At 40.8% G+C, this 13,003-nt stretch overlaps 1 long non-coding RNA gene across 1 annotated transcript; it reads left to right on the plus strand.

Annotated features, from left to right (window-relative positions):
- Positions 1-2,451: 2,451 nt before the first annotated feature.
- Positions 2,452-11,410, plus strand: LOC137477621 (uncharacterized). Its single transcript, XR_011001099.1, has 3 exons — positions 2,452-2,601; positions 7,297-7,389; positions 11,325-11,410. It is a non-coding gene; the product is annotated as an uncharacterized lncRNA (long non-coding RNA).
- The last annotated feature ends 1,593 nt before the right edge of the window (positions 11,411-13,003 follow it).

Below are 13,003 nucleotides of genomic sequence, written 5' to 3' on the forward strand. Positions count from 1 at the left end.
TTTAACTCTCATTTTAAAATTGTCTGCATTGTAGAAACACAATGTTCATGTAGAAAGAATAAAGGAAACAAGAAATGCAATAATTTGAAAACTTGTATAAAAAATCAGTGTGTCACCTTGGATGGTCATGATAATCTGTTCGGATGTTCCTCTGCAGTTTTTATCTCTATTGTTCTGTGCAACTCGACCAGTCTTTAAAACAGGTAGTTAATATATTTGAGTTAAAGTCCCCACAATCCTGTGACCAGTCTCCTGTGATGGGTGCTGCAACTTCAGGTCTGGGATGAAAAAGTTGCTGAGGTACAGTAATCCCCAGGGAGGGCACTGCTCCGAAATGTTAGGCACTTTGTTGTTCCAGACACACTCATGCCCTTCAGTTTTATTTGCGTGGGTTGTTTTTTTTCCTCTGTGTCTTGGTATTTCTGCTTGTGAAAACTCTTCTCTGCATGTGACATCTTAGATAAATACTTACATAATGACAACATTGACAGAGGTTGAGCATTTTCAAAATTTTCACCACATCTAGAAGCATCTGTTTTATTCTTATTCTTTGCCTTTTGTTTTTGTCAGAGTTAGGAAGAGGAACCAAAAAGGAGGTAAGGAAGGGATGGGAAGAGGGTAAGAATGACAGCAGGAGGGGGAGAAATGTGCAATGCTTTTGGTCTGGTTGCTTCAGGTTGTGCCCAGAGAGGTTGGTCTTTTTGCAGAGCAGAACATGGTTTTGTTGTTGAATTGGTATCCATAACCATACTGACCTTGAAATATCCAGATGTCTCCATTCTTCATGTGTTGGTCTTGGAAAAACAAATTGAGAGTGCTGGAAAACAATTGTTTTAGCACATGCTAGGCAGTAACAGTTGCTTTCCATAATTTTAAGTAATTGCCGAGCTCTTTGAGATGTGCATGTGTTCGGGTTTGGGTTTTTTTAGAGTACTGACCTCTTCAGAAGTAGCAGGATGTTGGGATCCACACTGATTCTTAATTTGACTATCAGCCACAGATTTTTTTTTTTCAGGAAGTTTTTCGTCAGCTATGTCATAAAGACAAATCTGCTCTGACTCAATAAAAAATTAGTCTGAGCAGCAGCAAGTGTAAATGATGAGAAGCAGAGCTGGCTGGTCTCCAGCTCCCCTTCCTGTTTTCTTCATTAATACTGATTTTTGGGTAATGTCTGACTCCAAAGCAACTCTAAAACATCACAGTAATGACCAAGTCCAACAAGGCCAGGTTTTAATCTTGTGTCTAGAGAGGGACAGATCTGTCCTTTCAAAACCTGAGGTAAGTGCAGAATGAGGCTACGACTCTGGCTGCCTGTTCCTAATGATCTCCTGTAAAGAAAACAGATGTTGAATACAGATTTTCTTGGAAGTGCAGTATAGCAGTAATTTAACTGGCTGGAATTTGGTTATAGCATGCTGACCTTTAGCAATCCTCTCATAATTTATAGTAGCTTTCTGGTTAAAAACTTGCTTGGGTAAAACCTTCTTCCTTTATCTCCAATTTTGAACTGAAAACACTTAAATTAATGTGAAAATACAGTTTTCTGGGTTTTTGTTCCTTTATAGATTCAGTTTCCTAAGTATCTACAAGAAAATCAAAAGCAAATATTTTCTGGCATAATGAAAGCCAGTATTTGAATAAGTAAGGGAAGAAGTCCTATAAAAATATGCTGTCGGAAGCAAAAATTGAGGAGAAAAAATATATGTTGCAAACCATAAATTGAAATATTTATCTCAGCTTGGAAAGCTCTGGGAGGATGATGTCCGATTCGAGGAGAGGCAGGAGGAATCCTGATTTCTGCTTCCTGGCTTGATTTAGCATTGACTTCTTGTAGAGCTCAGTCTGCAGTCTGCAGCCCCTCCTCTGACGTGGAATTTGGTGCCCGGTTCTTTGGGAGTTGGCTTTTCTCAGCACTCAGGGTCACCTGCCTCTGCCAGGGGCTTCTGTCCTTCTGCCATGGAAATGGGAAGTTTGAAGCTGTACAGACAGGAGCTGCCTGTCAGCAAGCAGTGGAGGGTGGCTTTTTCCTGTGCCTTTGGATGTTGCCGACATGCTGCTTGAACTCAACCCTTTGCACTGCAGCAGGGATTGAATCATAGCAGTGATCAGTGTGTTGCCCCTTAGACGTTGGTTCTGTCCCTAAATAGAAAATTCTGGAAGAGAATTATAGTTAACACTTGACCTATTCCTCATTTTGCTTATGGTTAAATATTTAGTATAGAGTAACTATTTTTAAATGCTTTTCTTGTGGATCACAATTGCCTTAATCATCTGGATTTTCCCACTGGATCCCTGCAGGACACAGTTGTGTCCTGGTCATCCAGATTTCAACTTTAAATTCCCCTGGGAGCTTTAATTAGTGTTGTTCTTAGTAGGGAGGTGAGCATTGAAAATGCAGTTCTTAATAATGGAAAACTTTTGTTTAATTTCAGTGGATAAGCTGTACCATGCTGGTTTTTAAAATGGCACTTTTAACAGGATACAAAGGAGCCCTTGGTCCCCGTGACAGCTGGACTCTTATTACCAGGGCCACAACTTGTGCTTCTGCTCATGGGCATGGCTACTTACCAACCTAAGAGTGCCAGCTGAGAGTATGGTAAGGTCAGTCATTCATTATTCTGTAAATTGTTTTGTTACTGGGGCTATAAAAGGTGTTTCATCCTTCAAGCCTGGGTCAGTTTGTCACAAAAATACCCTGAGGTGACAGGAGGCTGAAAAAGGTGATTTTTAACTTCCTGTGCTTTCAGCAATAACTTCCAACCCCGATTTACAAAGCACAGAAGAAAAGAATCTGAGGAATGTACTCAATGGCTATTGAGCAAAGCCCAGCTCCTTTCATTGAAAGTAACCAAGTAACGCTGAAACCCGGAGCTCTGCCCTCCCCTGCCAGGGCAGGCGGCTGGGGAAGGGCTGCTTGGAGGGGTGCCCTCCCCTCCTGGTGAACCCCCTCATCAGCACAGGACTGTGGGAATGCGTGGATCCATTCCCCTTGAAAGGGGAGGCAATCTCTCTCCTTAGGCTTAAAGCATTAAAGCACTTTTGTTCTGCATTCATTTTGTGCTGCTACTGAAATTTTTGGGCATGCAAGAGTAAAAACTTATATTGTACAGAAATGCTGTGTTAGCTGAGAGCTGTTGTAAAAGGAGCTGCTGCATGCGCTGTTTCTGGGAGAGGAGCCTGGAATAGCAGGGCCACTGCTGTGCTGTGCACTGCTCTGCGTGATGTGACCTTGAGATCTCTGGCATACAAAGTGAGAGGAACAAATTAGTTCTCTCCAGCTGGGACTGAGTTAGGAATAGGGGCAATGGTTTTAAACGGAAAGAGTACCCTCTGAACTAGTAACTGAATTAGACTAGATATGAGGGAGACATTTTTACAGTGAGGGTGGTGAAACAATGGAACAGGCTTACCAGAGAGCTGGGAGATGCCCCCAACCCTGGAAACATTCAAGGTCAGGTTGGGCAGGGCTCTGAGGAACCTATTCTAGTTGAAGTTGCCCCTCTCATTGCAGAAGAATTGGCCTAGATGACCTTTAAGGTCCCTTCCAACCCAAACCATTCTAAGATTCTAGAGAACACTAGGTTTTGCCTGTAATGGAGAATGGCCTGTAATAACATGGGAGTTTATATTTATTTAAGAACTTTTAAGTGCTTCATTTTTATATCTTAAGAAGTAGAAGAAACAGAGGAACATGTGACAAGCAAACACTTCAATACCTGAAGTTAGATTGGCATGCTGCTAACAATACTTAGCAGGGATGGGAATGCTGCACAGCTTGGGAGACCTTCAATTTGCTCTGGCAACACGAGCAACCTTGTATGGACTTTGCCATGTGTGGTGTGGTAAGCTACAGTTCTTGGACTGAATTGTTCCTGAGGGACTACCTGTAAAACTGCTGTCTAAGCTATAACATTAAGCAGAAGAATCTAAAGAAAATCACGTACACTTATTTAATTGCCTTACCAAGTTCCCTCTCTCATGAAGGGATTCAAGTTCCTATGAATTATTTGCACTACATATATGTTGGTTTACACTCAAGATATGCTCTGAAGTAAACGAACCATACTTTTGTGTGGGCAGGGAGTGAGTCTTTCTGCTCTGCTTGCAAGCAAGGACAGTAGGATAATGTGCATCAGAAACCAGGACCCACATGAAATGCAATTGCAAGCCGGTTTGCATCATTTGCATCACCTTTCCCATGGATTGTGGCCACCTAAATAACAAAGGCAGTGTTAAATTATCCCCTGTCTGGAGGTGTCTGTGTAAAAGCATTAGGTGGTGCACAGTGGTTGGGTCAGAATGCATCAGAAATTCAAATTATCTTTTATAACACACTGAGTGTCAGAGTTAGCTTTGCATCTGTAGCACTGTCATGGCAGTGACTGAGACATTGCCTTCACTAGAGGCCATGTTATTACCCTAAATAAACTTAACTGGAAACTGCAGTGTCACAAAAACAAAGTGAAGTTCATCTGGATCTCTCCCACTAATGCCCTTTGCAGCTGTGTCTAAGCAGTGAATCACGGAGGAGGAAAACCACGAGGGAAGTGGAGAGCAGGAGCTCCTCCAATGGGAGCTGCCTGCGGACCTGGTACTGGATCCCCTGTGCTGGGACCCATTTGTAGTAGCTGGTCCTCAGCTGTGCTGAGTGAGCAGAGCACTGTGGCTCTCAAGGAAGCCAAGGTCTGACAATCCCATCAAATCTGTGGTATCCATTTCAAAAGTGGCAGAGCCATAGGTAGAGCCTGGGTGTTTGACTTCCTGTGAGATTTGTTAGAACAGTCCATAAGTGGCTGCAGAAAACTGGGTCCTGTGTTGCTGGGCTTCTGGATAGACAAAGATCCTTCCAAGTCACCCTACTGGTACTATGAGCAGAACAGCCTTTGAACAGAAGCTAAAAATTGAAAAAAAGGCGGTGCAGCACTGTTAAATGTCATCTGGCCAAATTCTATTACTTAGATGTTAACAGAACTGTAGGGATAGAAATACCTAATCAGTCGGAGGAAGAGACTGCATTAAAAAGACACCTCTATTAACTGATTTTTAAGAAAACAAGGAGTGGGGGAGGTGATTTTGGTTAGTCCTTTTGCCTGTCTTGCCTCTAGTGTTGGCTCACGTTTCTTGCTGGTTTGGTGCTTTGAGCATCAGACTTGTCGTCACATCCTTGAAGCTTAAAAGCAAATGGGAAATTAGCAGTTCCCAGTCCAGACCTTATTTCCTGAGCTACAATGCAGAGACAACTCAAGAGACCTTTAAGGTCAGTAAAAGAGACATTCTTTATCCCTCTGTTTAGAGGGGTTTTTTACTTATTTGATCATCCTCAATGTTGGCAGCTGGAACTGCATATACATATGTACATATTTTATCTTGATCTTTGGCTTTACCCTTCATGAATGGTCCGCTCTATACTTACTGTCTAAGGACAGGAAGTGCACTGAGGTCTGTAGCTAAAGAAAATCTACCTGTTGCTAAACAGACAAAAAAAAAAAAAAAAAACCCCGTAAAAATCTTGTCTAGAGCAGAGCATTGGTGTTTCTGAAAGAGTGCTCAGGTATAAAGGCAGGAGAAATTGCTGAAGAGTCTCCTTTCTCTCTGCCTGTCCCATCTGACTCTGCCCTGGGCTGAATGAGTCCCTACATTGTCCACTTGTGACAGGGATCTGATGTGGCAAAGCCTGGCTCAGGACCTTGTGTTTCTCTGGCCCCATGTCTGCTAACACAGCACGTACCTGTGAGACCACGTGCAGACAATGTGATGTGGAGGATGTAGACCATGTCCTGATGGAAGAAGTACCCTCAGGACAGCAAAAAGGACAAAAATGGGCATTTTTGCTTTGGCCAAAAAGTTTCAAGGAGCTGGAGTGACATGAATATTGGCAGTCGTAAATTTTTAAATAAAAAGTTATCCTTAGCTAAGTTTCTGCTGGAAAGAAAAACGTGTCAGGAAAAGATCTTTGATTTTCTTTTTACAACATCCACCCTAGAACAGCATAAAACTGACATGTTTAATCCCAGTAAAATCAACTAATGGGTGAGCTAAGATGATGATATTGTCATATGCAATAACTCTGACAAAGCTGATGGAAAAGTGACTCTTGGTTTAATGGAATAAACTCAGTTTTACCCACTGGTACTATTTTGTACTCTTTTTAAGCAGAAGACAAAGAGTTCTCCAGCATTTGTCTTCATTAGTTGCATATTTATGATCAAGTCTCTTGAAATCAAACTTTACAGTTGGTTGTACTTAAGTGAAACTCCATAAAATCAGATAAGGGAGCTCCCCAGCTTTTTTAATAGGAATTTTTAACTGTTATGGATGATGATTATACTGATTTATTTAAAAAATTGTATACTTTTACCAAGTGTTCTGCTACCTAATTGATTTCCTACAAGACTGTCTAAAAGCCCTCTTAAGCAATTTGAGTAAAACTTGATAACCAGATTTGAAGTGTTGCGCTGACTTAATTGAATTATTTGTAGTTTGGATAATTATTTGAAATCTCATCTATCTGGAATGAATAAGTAGCATTACTAATTTGATAAAGGTTGTATGGCCTCTCTTGAAATGGTAATTCTTCACTGTTACTTTTGAAGTATCTGTGGTAACAGCCAAACAAACATACAATTTATGATGTCACTTAAAACTATGTTAATTTACCGGCCAACTTCAGATTTTAGTTAAAAATGTCTGGTAGCACTGAAAAAATATACCTATTTGGCAAACTGTCAACTTTTTTCTGGGTCGATGCTCATAAAAATATATTTTATTTACCAAGATTAAACAATAGAAGTTTGTTTTCCATTTGCTATCATAAAACAATCATGGCATGAAATCTGGTACATTCTGCTAAGAAATATAGGTCAAATTAGTTCATTTATTTCTGTCAACTCTTTGTCCAGGCCTGCATTTACAGCTCTTGATGGTTCCAGATCTATTTTTATGGATTCAATTTTAGCTCTGAAGACTGGAACAATCTAGTGTACAATCTTGATAGATTCCAGTAATATTTTTTTCAAAGATGAAGCAAGACCAAGTCATCTGTTGTATTATATATTTGTTTCCCTTTAAAGCAATAGCAATTATATAATTACCTGAATTTGATTGATTGAGCATTTCTAGGTTGTTAGATTTCTGGACTGAAAAAATAGTTCTGCACCATGGATCCTCAGCAGAACATTGTTTTCTTGTAACAACTGGTGTTTGAAGCAAGTAGAGCCTCAAAGTGATGTTAACCAGAATATTATCTGTTTGGGTTACAGGATTTTCTTACATAATACTCTTTGCTGTTACTTCCAGAGTTCGGCAGCTGTTAAACAAACATTGTTCCAGAGTGTCTGCAGATTTCAGTGTTTAATTTCCCCATGGCTATTGTTTGTCATTCAACAAAATGTAAGTGTGAAAGGCTGTTCAATAGGAAACAAAAGTGGCTTCATTAAACAGTGTCTCAGAAAAAGCTATGCCTTTGTAATCAAAGTTTTCTCTAGCTTTCACTCCAAAAGAGGCAGTGTAGGAATCAATAATTATTTTTAAGATAGGAATTATTTTCTTACTTAATGACATAATAAAAATATGAGGATGTTCATGGATAGAGCAGATCAGTAATAATGTCTGTAATGCTCTATGAGGAGCCCCTTCATGAGACTCCTGGTGAAGGTTTATTTCCTTGTAGAAGTTTGGAGCTCCTGTGCCCAAGGTATATATTTTTAATGATATTTACTTAATGTTGTTTTCTAGGTAAGTAATGGCCTTGTGAATTATATTTATTTGTCTTAAGCAGTGGCTTCTTTGTGCTGTAAGAGTTTAAAAATTGAAGTAGTTCATGAAAATCATAGCAGGCAAAAGAGTTTTAGAACATAAATGTTATTAAGTGGACTGAGGGGAATGCATTCCTCTCATGGCTAGAAATGTCTGACAGTTCCTTCTAGTCACAGAAATGTGTTTACAAGCTCGTAAGGGATATTTACCAACTTTTCAACTTTGCCTAAAAGTCAAAGCTCCCACCACCTTTATTTAAGCCTTAAAATGGAGAGAGCTGCCCATGAACTGTAAGGCAGGAGTCTGACAAGTGTTAGTGTTTCCCAAGTGTGAGGGGGAGAAAGCACAAAGAACATGTGAAAAAGAATAAATATATATGTGTAAAAATATAGCCACTGAAGATGAGACACAATGCCCTGGTCAGAACGAGCCTTGGACACAAGACTGTCAAATGACCTTCCAAACCAAAAAGTGTGACTTTTACTGAACCATAAAGCAAGCAGGTATGTTTTAACAGACGTTCTAACACTCTGCCTTGAATTACTTGGGGAAAAAACCCCAAACCAACAAGTTTTTTCCTCCTTTCTTTTTCATAACTTTGCAGCAAGAGATGCTACAAAAGGGGAAGGAAATGAAACTTGAATCATGAACTTTAGAAAGGGTACAAATAAAATGTCCAGGCTATTAATTTAACCCATTTCCAGATGAACAATATAACTTGTCTGTGTAATTTCATTATCAACTATTTGAAAGGGCTCAAATATTTCCTCCAATGTTTTAACAGCAGATGTGGACTAGACTATATTAATTGAGAGATTGTTTTTCCAGTTGCCAAGAAACAGCTTTCTTTGAGAATGCAGTGTTGTGCTCACAGCCTCAGCTTCCTCCTGTTCTCTTGTAGGATTTGGGAAGTTGATGTTCTGGTAACCAAGCTACTCCTGACAGGAGTGGAATGACAGCTCAGCTCCACTATTGGATAGAGAGTACCAGCAGACAACAGCTGATGTTCAAACATGTTGAACATTTAAAGAGAATACTGCAGTTCTGCCAATGACTTTATACCTTCAGGAAAGGAATTAGATTTTCATGATGAAAAGAAGAGAAGATACATATTTATGTGAATATTGCTGTCAGAAAGTTTTAATAGACTAACAGTAAATCTATTCCAGCCTGGCTGCCAGGTACTGTGAAAAGTTCTGTTCATGTTGTCCAAGTGCTGTAGTTACACTTTGTGAGTTTGCCTCCTGATGCCAGTGACTGTGATGTCTTGTTGTCCTTTTTCTGACATAAAATGGGCCAGGAAATCCGGAATCTTTAACTCATAAGACTAACAAGCCAAGAATTATGATTAACTTTGAGCTATGAATGTTTAACTGAATGGATGATGGATGCTTGATAACCTTTTCTGATGTGGCATGCTTTTAATGGTATTTTCCACTTTGTAATTGAGATATTTGTTTATTAAATTGCAGTCATCACTTTTGTCAGTCACCCATGCCTTCTTGTATTTCCAGCTGTTTGCTTCCATCTCAGTTGTCTCACCTTCCTACTTCCAGTCTACCAGCTTGCTGCTTAAGCTGCTTAAGGTACCTGTGCTCTGTAATTCTCTACCTCACCTCAGGGGCTGAACTGGGTTGTAGCTTCTCGAGGTGTTCAGCTCTCAGCTCAGGGTGGAGCTTCTGCTCACCCAGCAGCCTTGGTGCTAAGGAATGTGAGGTCTGGCTGCGTGTGCTCAGCAAGCAACCTCTTCCCTCTCCTTGTACTCAGCCCTGCCCTGCCTCATCCTGGCGGGGATGCCTGATGGCCTGGGCTGGTGGCTGTCACCAGGCTGCCCTGCTCCCCGTCTCAGTGCAGTGGCAGGGGCCCTGCAGCCATGTCACTGCTCCAGAGGGAGCCCCTGGGAGAGCAGGAGAGGCACACCTTGCCCACTGGCTAGTGGCATGTCTCTGGGCTCTGCTGCTACCGGCATTTTCAGCAATGATAGCAACATAAGTTTTCAATGGAAGCATTTCATTTGAAAAGTTTTACAATCTGCTTTAGCAATGTCTTTTGTTTGGCATAGTGAGAAACATGCCAACCTTCACTTTTCTGTGTCTTAATGCCTTTTGGAGGGTTTAGGCTTCCTGACTGAACAGTATCTGTCTTTTTGTAATGTACAGTGCTCTGTAGCAATTACCCTTAGAACAAGATGACTTAACTTTCAGCAAACATTATCCTGGATAATCTGGAGAATTAGCTCAACAGAGTTTATGTTAGAGAATGTCAGGCCAGATTTTCAAAAAAATGGGGTCTAGAGAGCTAAAATGCAAATTAAGGCCGAATGTATTCACCTGCATCTAAGATGAGCCTCCAAGAACTCCAGTAGTTACACACACCCAGACATCCATGGGTATCCATATTTTTGCCAGACAAGCTGTGTAGGCTCTGTAGATAAGCCTCTCTGCCACCTGGGATCTCTCATGCAGAGCCTGCCTGTGGGGCTGATTTATGAAATGTCATGTGAGGATTAGTAAGATTCAGTGATTAAAAGGAGGTTGGCAAAAAAAACACAGAACTCGCATCCCTACTGTCATTGAAGGTTGCAGCAGGGAGTATTGCTATTGAACAACGTGGAGGCCCTTGCTAGGTTGTGAGAAATGAGCTTAGCACCATTTGCAGACAAAAGGAACAGCAGTTCACTTTTTTGCTGGACAGAAAGCCATTAAACTCTGCAGCTCTTCCGCTAAAGGGACCCTTTCACCCTTCTCTGTGAAGACCATGTAGCCATGGTGTTCCAGTAAGATATGCATGAGGCCAGGAGGGCCTGGCACTGTGGTCTCACCATAAGAAAGATTTACCTTTAGGGCACAAAAAAGTTTTGTTTCTCGTTGCTCAGATGGAAGCTGCTGCTGTATTTTGCATGGATGCTGGGAAAGCAAAGGTATTTGTAGAAGAGCAGACTCAGAGTCCCTGTCTTGAGTCCTGTGTTGCTGTTGTGGGGTAAGCTTGTCCCCTGGAGAATGATATAAGCATTTCTCTTCAAAGCAGATTTGGTCTATAATCTGGCATTTGGATGGTGCCAACACCTGGGGAAGCTTTTCAGGTGTTCTTCCATGTGGATATTGTACATGGCAACCACAGAGGTGTCAATGCCTTTCACTGCACAGAGGATGTGAGGACTCAACTCAGGTTTGCAAATTCCATTCCTGCAGCTGAACACCCCCTGTACCATCAAATGGAGCAGCCATCCCACAAGCCTCAGCACAATGTAACTGGGACTGTCATCATAATGCTCAAATAAACTGTGGGATGGGTTAAGGCTGTAATACAGTAGGTCCTAAGAGATATGATTTGCAAGATAATGTAGTTACTGGCTATAAAATGGAAAAGCATACTTGGCATTTTATAAACATTGCAACTTGGCACGCCTGAGAGATGAATTTGTGACTGAAAATAATATTACAGCTCCTTTTTATCAATACTTCATTGTAATTGGAGCTGTCTATAAGACATTATTAAGAATTAGATGTTTTGATTTGAACCTACAGTAGCTAAATGTAAAAAGTGTAATATATTCTGTTCCTTCACAGTGCTGGGAAAAACTCCAAAGGTCTGGATTGAAGAGAAGAGATGTAATGCCCATACATGGGGGTAAAAAAAGCATGAGAGACTGATTTGGAATCATACATTCAGCCTACAGCCATTAAAGGGAAACAGCAAGTTGAAGCAGAAGCCTTTTGATCTTTTGCTTGTCAGACTTCTCAGAAGTGCTTCTTCTTACTGTGCTACCTTCAAGCTGACTTATTATCTCAGGCCAGGGAGCAGTACTTAATGCATCCCTGTGCCTCTTTCTCTTAGTGCCTGCCCACACTTGGGTAGCCAAAAACTTATCTTTGCCTAGCAAAGAACTGTTTTTAAATCAAAGCATCCCCAAGACCAATATTGTTCTATCAGCTACATAGAACAAAGCTGCCCTTTGTTACAGCACAAACTTATCACTCCTGCAAGTATCTCTTGTTTCAATTGTTTTTCTGGCTGGCACTTGGCTATAACAGTTCATTGCTGACCCCTGTGCATGGTGTATACAGCTGTTCTCAACCTTCAGCTACAGCGAAGCCCTTCAGGGGCTGCATTTTGATCTTCTGAGAAAATGTTTGTTTTTATTGCTGTCATCTCTGTGGCATTTCTCTCTTTACTGGGCTTAAGATAAGTAAAATTGCATTTTGTTTGTTTTGACACTTCCTTAAACTGTGAGAATGGGGGGCTATGACAAATATTCTGTTGTTCACTCGTTTGCTGGTTGGTTTGTCTTTTTCCTAAAGCCATCATGTTTCAGCTACTATTTTTCATGCAGTCACCCCTCCTCTAAGGTGTGTTATATGCAACTGTAATATGTTTGTAGCCAGAATTTTCTCTGCAACCAGCACACACAGAGAAAGAGGATTTTTTTGGTGGTTCTGCAGCGGGATACAGCTGCAGAGTGCATCCAGCCAGGTAATACGAAGGAAACTTTTCACCCGTTTCATAACAAAGCCTGAAATTACAGGTTCCTAATTCTTTTCAAACTTTAAACAAATGGCCTTGAGCTTCTTAAGAAGGAATTCGTGGGCTTTGTTATTTTAAGTTAGTTATGTCTGAAGGGAACCACATGCTGTTGTCTCAAGTCCAACTTAACAAGCTGTAAAAAACTTGCACAACTGTGTGCAAATAAACAGCCCTTAAAACCACCCAACAAACAGAGAAGCCAAATCTGATAGAAATGAAACAGCAGAAACAATGTTCATATTTATTCAAATGCCAAAATTACGTGGTTTTTTTTCCTTTATTCCCCCCCTCTTCCACTCTAGGTTGAGCTGATTCAGATGCTTTCTTAGGAAGAGGAGGTAGAGAACACTGAGAAGTGTTCATAACAATGGGTTATGAAGAGGTAAGAGCTCTGTGAAAAAAATAAAAGGCTATTCTGTTTGACATTTGTTAGCCATTGTGTCTTCTTGTGCACATGTGCAAGTGTGTGAACCTCTGAGGATTACTGCTGTGTTCTTAGTTTTTTCTCAGGTTGTGATTATTCAGAAAGAAGTGTGGGCTGCTGAGCCTGCCAATGAATTCACTGTATGCCATCATTCAAAGGCAAACATTGGCCTCACCCCCATGCATTTGGTATACTTTGTGCCTTTCTTAGAGCCAATCTCATCATGACACTTGCATATTCTGCAACATCTATTTAAATTTGGGTTTTTTCCTGAAATGCCTTAACTTGCTTTGAAGAGAA

The sequence above is a fragment of the Anomalospiza imberbis genome, chromosome 7, assembly GCF_031753505.1.
Source record: "Anomalospiza imberbis isolate Cuckoo-Finch-1a 21T00152 chromosome 7, ASM3175350v1, whole genome shotgun sequence".
Taxonomy (NCBI): domain Eukaryota; kingdom Metazoa; phylum Chordata; class Aves; order Passeriformes; family Viduidae; genus Anomalospiza; species Anomalospiza imberbis.